The following is an 11,810-nucleotide window of genomic DNA, read 5'->3' as shown; positions in this document are numbered from 1 at the left end:
TGGTCACAATCTGCTGTGCTCCAGCATCACATATATTTTCTTTTATTTAGGTTTATTTATTTTTTACACCATATTAGGTACCCTTCGCCACCTCTCTAAAGGTGGGGTCCGGGTACCTGGCGCCCTGTCCTTATAGAAGGCAGGAAGGAGTGCGCAGCGCTTATATGAAAAGCACTGACAGCTCCTTACCGCCACAGCATTCTCAACATGGAAGAAGAAGAGAAGTGCTGAAGCTGCAGAGAGACTCCATTGGGGACCACGCAGTGAGTAATCACCTGCGCATCCCCTGGCTCCCAGCCCCGCCGCTGCCCAGTGGGTTTTTACATAAATAGAATGCTGGGCAGCTAATGCAAAGGCGCTCCCACCTCCCGCTGGTAAGCGCGGCACCCGACTCAGCCTGGTGCGGGGCAGCTGATAAAGACCGCCCGGCTCTCTCCCCACTGTTCAGTAGCGCGGGGCAGCGGATAAGTGCGCTACAGGCGCGACCAGGTGCCTGCTCTCCCTCCTACCCGCTGGGCTCTCCCTCTCCCCGCTGTTCAGTAGCGCGGGGCAGGGGATAAGTGCGCTACAAGCGCGACCAGGCTACCCGCCGGGCTCTCCACTCTCCCCGCTGTTACACGCGGGGCAGCTCACAGGCGCCTACTCTCCCTCCTTCCGCCCGGCTCTCCCTCTCCCCGCTGTTACACGCGGGGCAGAGAGGCGGTAAAGCGGTCCGCTGTACACGCGGTGTGGCGCGCGGGGGGAGGTCAATGGCCACAGAAGCCATCTTGTAAAGCCCTTCGGGCATAAAGAAGGGGGGCGGAGCTTAAAGGCAGCGTGGGTCTCTCTCCTCTACGCGGTAAGCGGCTGTATACAGCAGGGCTGCCGCTCTTCATTGCACAGCAGCTTATACTGCATCTCTATAAGGAGATTGCAGTGTAAGACACAGAAGGCTGGATTCTTCTGCTGCCATTCCTGTGCTGCAGGACAACATCCCCTGATTACATCCCTGGTTGAGAGGCTGTAAGTAACTGGGGTGTAAGTGCAGGGGAATCTGATCTGTGGGAGGGGGGTTTCTCCTCTGTGTCCCACAGCCTTCTTGTTTTTATATGTCTGTGTCTTTTCTGTTTTATGCTGTGTTTCTCTGAGTGACTGTGTGTACCATGTCCAACAGAAACAAGGCTTCTCAAAGGCTGTTTGTCTGTTCCAAGTGTAACAACAAACAGACCAAGCCACATGCCACTGGGTCCAAGTTATGTGATGCTTGTATAACAACGGATTCACAGATGGCGATTACTACCTCTCCTGCTCCGCCATGGGCCACTGACATGGTAGGAGTTATGTCAAATTAACATCGGAGTTGGCTGAGGCACGCAGGTCTCAACCTCCCTGGGTAGCTGACTTAACCAAGTCTCTAGACACCCTGGTTTAGATGATGGGTACAGCGGTGCTCCACTTCCTACCAAAGCCCGTCTCAAAAGCGTACTCTAATGACTGTTCCCCAGTCAGAAGAGTCGGACGAAGATTTCCTCGCCACAGAGAATACCGTAGAGGTGAATTGGAGGAAGTTTTACAAGAAATTAACAGGGCCTGGAAACAATTCCAAATTTCAAGACCTGGGTTCAGATCCCACGTCCACTGACTATTTAATGTGTATCCAGAGATGGTGCAGAGGGTAAAGCGCCTGTTCTGCATCTGGGCGTAGTTTTCCGTCTAGCTTCCCTTTTCCATCATCCATGATGGAGAAGTGGGAAACTCCTCCTCCTGTAGATGTCTGTTTCCCGTCTCACTAAGAAAACAGCACTTCCGGTGCCGAGAGCTGTTTTAAAGGACACTTCGGATCGTAAGTTGGAGACAACACTAAGATCTATATATACAGCAACGGGGGCTCAACTTAGTCCTAACCTTGTTACCGCCGGGGTTAACAAGGCTGTGATTTGCTGGGCTGACCAGCTGATTCCAGGTTTGGACTCTGGTACTTCCAGAGCTGAATTACGTCTATTAGCAGAACACATCCGTGAGTCTGCAGTTTACTTGGGAGAAGCTTCAAAGGATTAGTTAGATTAGTGCTCGCACGCAGAGCTCTGTGGTTGCGCGCTTGGCAGGCGGACGCAGAGTCCAAGCGTGAGGTTGAGGGTTTACCATTCACGGGTGACATGCTTTTTGGCCCGGAATTGGACAAGTGGATATCCCAAGCCACGGGGCGGTAAGTTCTCTTTCCTCCCGTCTACTGCTCCAGTTCCCAGAAGACCTTATACTGGACTTTAGTTTCATTCCTTTTGAGCCCCTCATTCCTTTCATGTTAGAGCCAGAGGTGCTCCTACGCAACCGAGAGGAGGTAGAGGTCGTCCACACACGGTTGCACGTAGACCAGAGTAAACCAGCTGAGAACAGGTGGCATGACGGTTTTCCGTCCCACCTGGGGTCTCCTGCGGTGGGAGCCCACTTGCAAGAATTTCAAGTTCTACAGGAGGCTATCAGGTCTCTAGTAGTGTCATCTGTGTTGGTTCCGGAGCATCAGCGAGGTATGGGGTTTTACTCAAGCCTGTTGGTAGTGCCCAGACCGAAGGGTGCGGTCATGGCCATCTTGACCCTCAAGTCCTTAAACCTGTATCTAAGGATGTATCGTTTCAAAATGGAATCTCTGCAGTCCGTTGTTGCGAGCTTGGAACCAGGGGAGTTCCTATTATCCCTGGATATCAGGGATACTTATCACCATTTTCCCATGGGAACCACACCAAGCTTTTCTGCATTTTGCCATATTGAAAGATCATATCCTCGGCTCCCTGCATATTCAACAAACTAATAGCAGTCATGATCGCTCTCCTACGGTCATCAGGAGTGAACATAATCCATTTGGACGATCTGTTGCTTCAGTATCTCTTCTATCAGATCAAGCACAGAGGTTAGTCCAGCTGGTCCTCAGACCAAAGAAGGTGTCAATGCTTCTTTGTCTGCTTCTCTTAGGAAAGATGGTAGCTGCTTTCGAGACACTACAGTTCGGCTGGTTTCATGGTGTCAGGGTCTCATCTGCTTCTACAACGACAGATCTGTCTGAGCCCGGTTACCAGAGTGGCCCTCTCTGGTGGACGCAATCCACCAATCGTTTCGCAGGCCGGAGATTACCACTTTCAGGTTCAAGGGTCCCCTCTAGAACGAAAGTGGGCCGTAAAAAGGCGTTGGAACTCAGAGCGAACAATGCTCTGATAGAGGCAACAGAGTTTCTAAAGGGCTCATCCGGTAAGAGTTCAGTCTGACAGCGCGACGGCAGTCGTTTTCATCAACGGCCTGAGTCGCATGGCTATGCGAGAAGTAACTGAGATCTTCCGGTGGGCCGAGAACCAGTAAGTAATCCTGTCGGCGGTATTCATCCCAGGTGTGGACAACTGGGAATCAGATTACCTAAATTGACAGGATGTCCAGAATGGAAGCTTCATCCAGACGTGTTCAGCGCGCTGATACGTCGATGGGGATGTCCTCAGGTGAACCTCATGGCGTCACGACTGAATTGTCAGCTCCCAATATACGTGTCAAGAACTCGAGATCCGCAGGCGGCAGTAGCCGCTCTGACATGTCAGTGGATCTACGACTTTGTTTATCTTTTTCCTCCGATTCTGCGTCTTCCTTGTCTTCTAAAAAGGGAATAAACAAGAGACAGCCTCTGTAATTCTCGTGGCTCACAACTGGCCTCGGAGAAGTTGGTTCTCGGACCTTTGGTCCCTATTGACAGAAGATCCGTGGTCCTTTCCTATGCGCCCGGATCCTCTACAGCAGGTTTTGTTTTCATACACCCCAACTTAGCGCAACTGCGTTTAACGGGGTGGCTCTTTAAACCGATATCCTAAGATGCAGTGGCATCCCAGACGCGGTTATCCCCACCATGATACGTGCCAGGAAGCCAGTTTCGGCTGCGCATGATCATCGCTTCTGGCGTGCTTATCGCATGGTGTTCCGGTCGGGTTCTTTTGTCTAGGACTTTTCGTTTATCCACGATTTCTGTTTTTCCTTTAGACAGGTCTGGATTCTGACCTTCGTCTAGGAACCTTAAAGGTGCAAGTCTCTGACCTTTCCATTTTCCTTTAAAAGGAAATTGGCCTTTCCTGAGATGTTGACATTCTGTAAGGGGTCTTGGGCGCGCAGCACCCTTTCGTACCTCCAATAGCTCCCTGCGATCTAATCTTAGTGCTTCTGTTTCTTCAGTCGCCCATGTCTGAACATTTGGAGGATGTTGATCTTCAGTACCTGTCTTGGAAGACGGTCCTCCTCCTGGATCTTGCTTCGACTCGTAGAGTTTCAGAATGGGGGGCTATGTCTGATAAGCACCTTATCTTGTGTTTCATGTTGATAGGGCGGAACTCCGAACGGAAGCCGCTTTCCTTTCCAATATTGTGTTGGCTTTTCATATCTATCAGCCTATTGTGGTACCGTAGTTGGTGGAGGACTCTGGTGGTTCTTCTGCCTTGGATGTGGTTACGGCTTTCCGCACCTATGTTGCCAGGACAGCGTCCCTTCTTAAGTTTGAGTCGTCGGAGGGGTTATCCATCGTCTAAGCAGACTTTGGCACATTGAAGTCAGCTGACTATTCATCTGGCTTATGTTAGTGCCGACCGTCTGCCTCCTTCGTCCATTTCGGCTCATTCCACACGTTCTGTGGGTGCGTCATGGACGGCCGGTAGAGGAGCCTCCTCGTCACAATTGTGCCGTGCGGCCTCTTGGTCTTCAGTTCACACGTTTGTCAAGTTTTACAAAGTGGATATGTTTCCTTCTTCGGCATCCCGGTTTGGCCGCCTAGTTCTGCAAGCGCCTCAGAGCGCTCCCGCCTGTGGGGATAAAACTTTGGGACGTCCCCAGCGTAAGCACCTCCAGTGTCCCCTAGTGAATGAAAGAGAAAACGGGATTTTGGTACCTACCGGTAAATCCTTTTCTCTGATTCCACAGGGGACACTGGACGCCCACCTCTGTGCTCTTTGCCTGCCTGTTTGGCTTGTTCCGTATGTTGTATGATACAGTTATTGTGTGTTCTTCTCTCCTTTTCTTACTCCGCTTGTTCTCCATCTCCTCTCGGTCTTCATTTTCTAAACTAAGGGCTGATGGGGCATAGAGGGGGAGGAGCTTCACACTTCTAAATTATTTAAAGTGTCGGCTCCAGTTATCCACGCCTCTATACCCCAGCGTAAGCACCTCCAGTGTCCCCTGTGGAATCAGAGAAAAGGATTTACCGGTAGGTACCAAAATCCCATTTTTACAGGAGACTGGTACCCCTAATTTTTGGCTTTTATACATTAGGTAAAAGTAAGGACCAGGTTTTGTGTTTGTGTGGGGAGCCAATTAATCTACCAGTATATTTTTGGAGTGTGGGAGGAAACCGGAGTACCCGGAGGAAACTCACGCAAGCACAGGGAGAATATACAAACTCCACACAGTTAGGGCTGTAGTGCAGAGGTTCCCAACCACGGTCCTCAAGGCACACTAACAGTCCAGGTTTTAGGGATAGCCATACTTGAGCACAAGTGACTTAATTAGTACCTCAGTTACATTGATTTAACCATCTGTGCACAATCATGGATATCACTAAAACCAGGACTGTTAGTGTGCCTTGAGGACCGAGGTTGGGAATCGGACCCATGACCTCAGTGCTGTGAGGCAGTAACGCTAACCATTACACCATCTGTACTTATAGCCTACTGTCCCAGTAGTTTGCTTTGCAATCTATTAGAAGTGCCTGCATCCCTTGTTTTCTATACATTGTTTGTGACTGCTTTCTCTGAAGAATGTATCAATTGTTATTTCTAATCTGTGCTATAAAATATCCATCCAAGAATAATTTTTGCAGCTGGCACACCAATGAATAAAAGTTTATTGTAGCAAAATTATTCAACAGTGTAGCAGCATGGTAACAAAATGCCCTGGTACTTTGCTGTTAAAGGGACGACCTGTTCTTGTTTTTTTTGTGTTTTTTTTAAACGCAGATAATGATGATCTCTGTTGCTTTACTGGAGCAATAGAAAATGACAGTTGATCCGTTGTGCTACCTGGCTCCACACCCATTAGCTGTATAACTGTAATTCGGTCCTTTGCTGTTAACGATAGCTCTTCTGTAGTTCATCTTATTACCTTGCATGTTTGAGAAAGGGATGATCAAAATGTGGGATGTGTGTCTCCAGCAGAAGGGCATTTTGTGCAGCATCAGGATGTGCTTGAATTTTATACTTTGGGACAAAGATTATGTGGATCCTGACAGCAGCGCGTAGGAAGGATGTGGGGTTCAGTCATGAGGCTCAGCGAAAAGCACAGATATATAGCAAGACCTCAAATCCCACGTTGGAAAGTTTCGGTGGCAGACAAAAATTGGGTAGAAAGATCCTTTTCCACGCCAATACTAGGTGCAGTCCCGTGGTTCCCATACTAGGTGCCATTATTTTGGTGGTCCGGGACCAAATCAAATTATTGTAATAGGCAAATCAAATGCTGGAGGTTGCCAGTCATAAAATATGTGGACAAACCTTGTCCTCCACTACATAACTGAACCTAAGATTGACAGATAAGCTTAATTTACGTAATTTAATCATTTATTCTGAATTTCTCAATTATACCTCTTTCCACTGCCCAAAAAACCTGGGTTATTGGTGGGTCTACCCCAGTCAGGCTGCTGTAGAAAAGGCTCCCCCCAAAAAATAACTTGGGTCAATTTACCCGGCAATCTTACCCAGGTCTCGACCAGGGCTGTACACCCGGGTTATATGGCAGTGGAAATGGACCCTACCCGGGCTAGGTGACCCGGGTAACATTTCTAGATGATGATTGGAGCTTTTGAAGCCCTTTTGTGACCATCTTTGTGTGACTCAAAAAAGTAAATTTTTAATTACATCTATAGGGTTTTACAGGGCTAACGCGGGAACAACCCGGGTCGAAGTGCAGTGGAAACAGTGTCTGAAGGCAATGGGATTGAAATACCTGCAGCTCAACAGCCGCCGGTTCAAATCCAGACAGTGCGACAGATCGAGATCCCAATGGGCGTTGGTAAGTACCCTAACCCTCCCCTCTCCCCCCTAACCTTAACCTCCCCTCCTAGTGCCTAATCCTAACCTCCCCTCAGGGGTGCCTAAACCTAACACCCCCCCCGCTCCATAAACCTAACCCCAGCGCCTAACCTTACCCAGAGGAATGCCTAACCCTGTCCCCCCAGGGGTTCCTAAACCTAACCCCCCCCCCCCCCAGCTCCCCTCCGGGATGGCGGGGGTCGGGATTGAGATAGGCATCGGCATCTCGACGTCTATCTTAAGTCCCTTGTCAGGCTGGTCATGTCGGGATTTATTAACTACATCCCGTCTGAAGCCTGGTCCGACCCAGGTTGGACCAGTGTTCAAAATCCTGGGTTCGACCTGGATTTTGATGGAAAAGGGCTATAAGAAACTTTTAACCTATGGGTGCAGTGAAAAAAATGCTGACTCTCAAGGGCGCAGTGATACAAGAACATTTGGGAACCACCGACGCAATACATTAATTCAAGGCTCTGGCGATACAATACTAGGTACTACTTTGGTTAAATACAAATTTAAATGGTACAAACCAAAATGTTACATACTTGTTAGGAAGATGTTATTAAAACTTCGTTAATAGCATGGCGAAAAAATAAAAATCATACAAAAAGCAATAAAAGGTAGCCATCTTATTAACAAAGTACCAATACTCCTCTTAATCAGTAATATGGGGGTAGGTGTATTATAGTGGCATGCAGCTATAACACCTCCTGCTTCACCTCTTTACCGAGGAAGCAGTACCGACGAGATGTGTTAAAATCTCGTCTGCTGGAGTGAAGACTCCACCCTCTGGCGATCCCTGCCACAGCCCATCAGCCTAGTGCTGAATGCACTGTGTGTCACCTCCCAGCTGGCTCCAGAGCATGCGCGAGATCTCCCATGCAGCCAGGGACAGTACTGTTCCTGCTGGGGGGTGTGGGCAACTGCAGCTGTCGGAATGGTCAGTGCCACTGACCGTTCATACATTGCCAGCATATCGGCGAGCTATCATTTACCACCCAACCCCACTTTAATACATGGGGTTTAATTTAATACAATGTAATACATAACGGGCACTGATACCACTAATTCCCCTAATGCCCGTTCATACATCTCCCCCATTATGTCAAAAAACCTGACTGCAGTTTCGCTACCACCCTGAGAATCTTTCTCGAGAAATGCATACTAACAGACAGACCTAAATTCCTGTGTGGGTAAGTAGGGATAACAATAAAAATAATGTTTAAAAAGTGTTCAAAAGCAATCCACATAAAAATAACTGAACATATATAAATGAAACAGTCAATATAAACATTGTTAATCTTTCCTGAGTATATTAGCAAACTTGGGAGTGCATTTACTAAGCTTTGTTAGGAGTTAAAGTGAAAGGAGGTAAAGTACCAGCCAATCAGCTCCTAACTGCCATGTCACAGGCTGTATGACAGAAGCTGATTCCTTATCTCCGTTCACTGTATCTCTTGACAAAGCTTAGTAAATAGAGCCCCAAGTCACATGAATCACTGTTTACTGACACATTTAACATGTAAGCAAACCTAGAAACACTATGATCATGCAGTATAGATCGAATAGCAACAATATTTACCACAAAGGACACTAGGTCTATAGCTATAAATAAAGTTTACAGGCTTATCATAGAAAATATATAAATACCACTCAAATTACAGCTCAGTGTGTTGCTAGGCAACTGGAAAAACCTAGTAAAGATCAATGATTTGTCAAAATAAGTCACATGATAACACTCGTCCAATAGCATCTTAAAAGCCAGGGATAAAAGATTTATCAGCAGAATCACAAAACAATCACTTAACTACGTGAATATCGGCTTTGTGGGCAGCTCTAAATGAGGCCCAAATAGAGCAACGTATTCAAATGGTAGTAATATAGAACTACAGTCCTTTAGCTCCTATTGGGGCCTATTTATTAATGATCTCTTTTGCAATGCGATAATAGCGGCTGGATGTATCATCCGGGACATGCAGGGACACGGGCGAAGGAGCCCATCCCTGTGATGTCTCCGGAGAGCTGCCGGCCAGTGCAGGGGGTACTGCACATGCACGCCCGCCATAGCAAGGGAGGGTTCCCGTGGATCCATCTGCCGGCTAATTATGCACAGTGTAGCCCATAGGCTACAGCGGCTAATGCCATCTTCAGATGACGTTAGCTGCGGGGGCCAATATCTGGAATGCATCACATTTCGGATATTGGAAAATTTGGCAGCATCGCATCCCCCATAGAAACCTATGGGAGAGGCGTCTGCCAGTGGTAATAGAGGGATCGCAGCAGATTGTGTCAGGGCATCTGTGTGCTGTACTATTCACTATCTAGGCTCCATTGCTCAATAAGAATGATGCCCTGATGTGTATATTGCATTTAGGTGCATAAAATTAGGGTTTACTCTTATGGCTTTAGAAATTGTGTGATAATACAGCAAGTCTTTCCTGAAAAAACCCAATAGGATTTAATAACCACCTTTTAAGAAAGTGTGAGCTATATGTTCTGTGCCCAAATTGAGTTTATGGAATATTGAGCTATGTATTATATGTGAGATGTCTGAATCAAGCTGATTATCATGATATATACTGTAAATACAATGGAACACTAGTGTGTTTAGTGTTTATCCAGCCATTTAATGTGCAGTAGTACCTAAAGGGGTTAATTCTGTTAGCTAATGCGTCTCCAGTAGTAAAGGTTATCTATTAGTTTTCTCCATCTCAAATTACAGGAGTATAAACTGAAGAAATTCTCTCCATTGTTACCATTTAGTTTATGTATGTTATGCTCTTACATACAAGATTTAATTATACTTCGCAGATGATGTGTTAAATATAATAGAACACGTTTACCTGTTGGAATTATTTGGAATGCTTTTTCCAGAAATAAAAGGTTTTATTAACATTTGGGTGGACTTACTAAACTAGACTTTTAAAGAGTCTGTATGCCCCAGTATTTTAGATGAAATATTAATAAAAGGTATGTTTTAATTTACATCATAGTTTCATATATACTTGTTATATTCTAATATATATATTTTTTTCTTTAACAGTGTTCTACAAAAAAGGACATTTTTTTTAGCCCTTGCTAAGAATATTTTTTGAGTATATTCTAATATTCAACAGTATTAGTCATAAGCAGCAGTCCTATTTCCCACATGGGGCCTTATTCAGAGGTGGGTGCTAATGCCGGCTCTTTGCAGTGTCGCAGTGGCTATAATATGCTCATTTTACTTTCAGCTCTCCCCTTGTGTACTAGTGCACGCCGGACAGTGCAAGCTCTGAGATGCCCACTTTCAGTGCCCATGAATGCTGCTACTCTGACACTGGTTCCAAACACTCCACTATCAGCACAACATTGTATTCACCATCGATATTGGCACCAGCCTATGGCATGCACAGTGTGTCCTTTTGAAATAACACTGAATATGGCCGCTGTGTGTCTGGGACACTCCTGTAACTAGCCCCTGAGATGGCCTTTTTTGTGTTCACTTCAGGCCCTTTCGCAGACACCATCCAGGAACACCCATGGTATTGCCTAGCTGTTTCTGATACCTGCGACTCCATACGCAACAGCAAATGGAGCTGTACACTCGGTACCTGAGCTGTAGAGATTCAGGACTTTTTGCACATGCACGGTAGCAAATAATCGCTTAACTGCGCAAACATCTGCACTGTGTTCACCTGTGAATCAGACCCATGGAGAGCAGCTATGCTAATGACGAGGCAATCTTTCATCTGACACACCGGGCCGTGTCAGTGGTGGTAATTAGCAGCAAGCTAATGTAATAAAGGCTCAGGAAGGTGTAATAAATGGCAGTCATTTAGCTCACATATACAGCAGTATTCTTTCAGTTCATGCACAGGACAACCTCATTACATAGTCCTGTTTAACAATAGTTAGCAGCAGGCTCGTACAGGTAAGGAATAAACAAATGCTGCTTACATATAGTTACTCCACAGCGACCACCTAAATAGGAACTGGATCCTTTTGTAAATGCAGCGTGTATTCTCTTCCCTGAGTTGACCAATTGCAAATTGGCTACAGAGGCCTGGCCAGCTGATGCATTTTCTTTGTGTTCAATCCATATTCCTCTTTCAGTATGTAACTCATTTACTAGGGAGTATTGACCATACTTTATATTCATAAGCCATCTAGAATCTGTTAAACATCTGTCGTGAATAATAGAAACTGTTTAATTGATATGAACAAAAATTAAAGCCTGTTGTCTTTCTACAAAATGTATTTAAAGCTTTAGGCTCCGTAAGCAAACTAGATATTGTGAAATAAAGTGAAAGGAAAATGCAGATGATATGTTATTCTTTTTGTCACAAGCGGAAGCTTTATTGGAATAAATCTGCGGTGTTTCATATACTCCTTACCTTATCCCAGCCATCCAATTATAACTCCTCTTACGTTGGTGTACCCAATATTTGGGTATTCTAATCTCACATGACATGGCTGAGTATGTGCCTCTTAAACTGCTGACTGCTGATAGTTTGGATCCCTGTTGTCTCTGCAGGGGAAATGCCGCTTTTTCTAAGTTACTTCTGTTGGAAGGCAGTTCTTTGTGGTTGGGTCATGGTATGTCTACTGTGGGTCATTTATATAGGGAGGAAATTTTCTCCTTTTTTCAACTTGCCTTGGATTTTGCGCTTCTAAAAGTCCATGTTTTTTAGGTTTCTGCAGCTTTGCCATATGTTCAGTGCACAGTAAGGGTGCAGGGGTTGTTCCTGTTTTAGCAGTTACTTTTGCATTCTTTGCCAATTATTCGTCCCTCTGGTCAGCTGTTGACTCCGA

The sequence above is a fragment of the Taudactylus pleione genome, unplaced genomic scaffold (assembly GCF_031769625.1).
Source record: "Taudactylus pleione unplaced genomic scaffold, aTauple2 ptg000179l, whole genome shotgun sequence".
NCBI classification, from domain to species: domain Eukaryota; kingdom Metazoa; phylum Chordata; class Amphibia; order Anura; family Myobatrachidae; genus Taudactylus; species Taudactylus pleione.
This window is presented reverse-complemented; position numbering follows the sequence as displayed.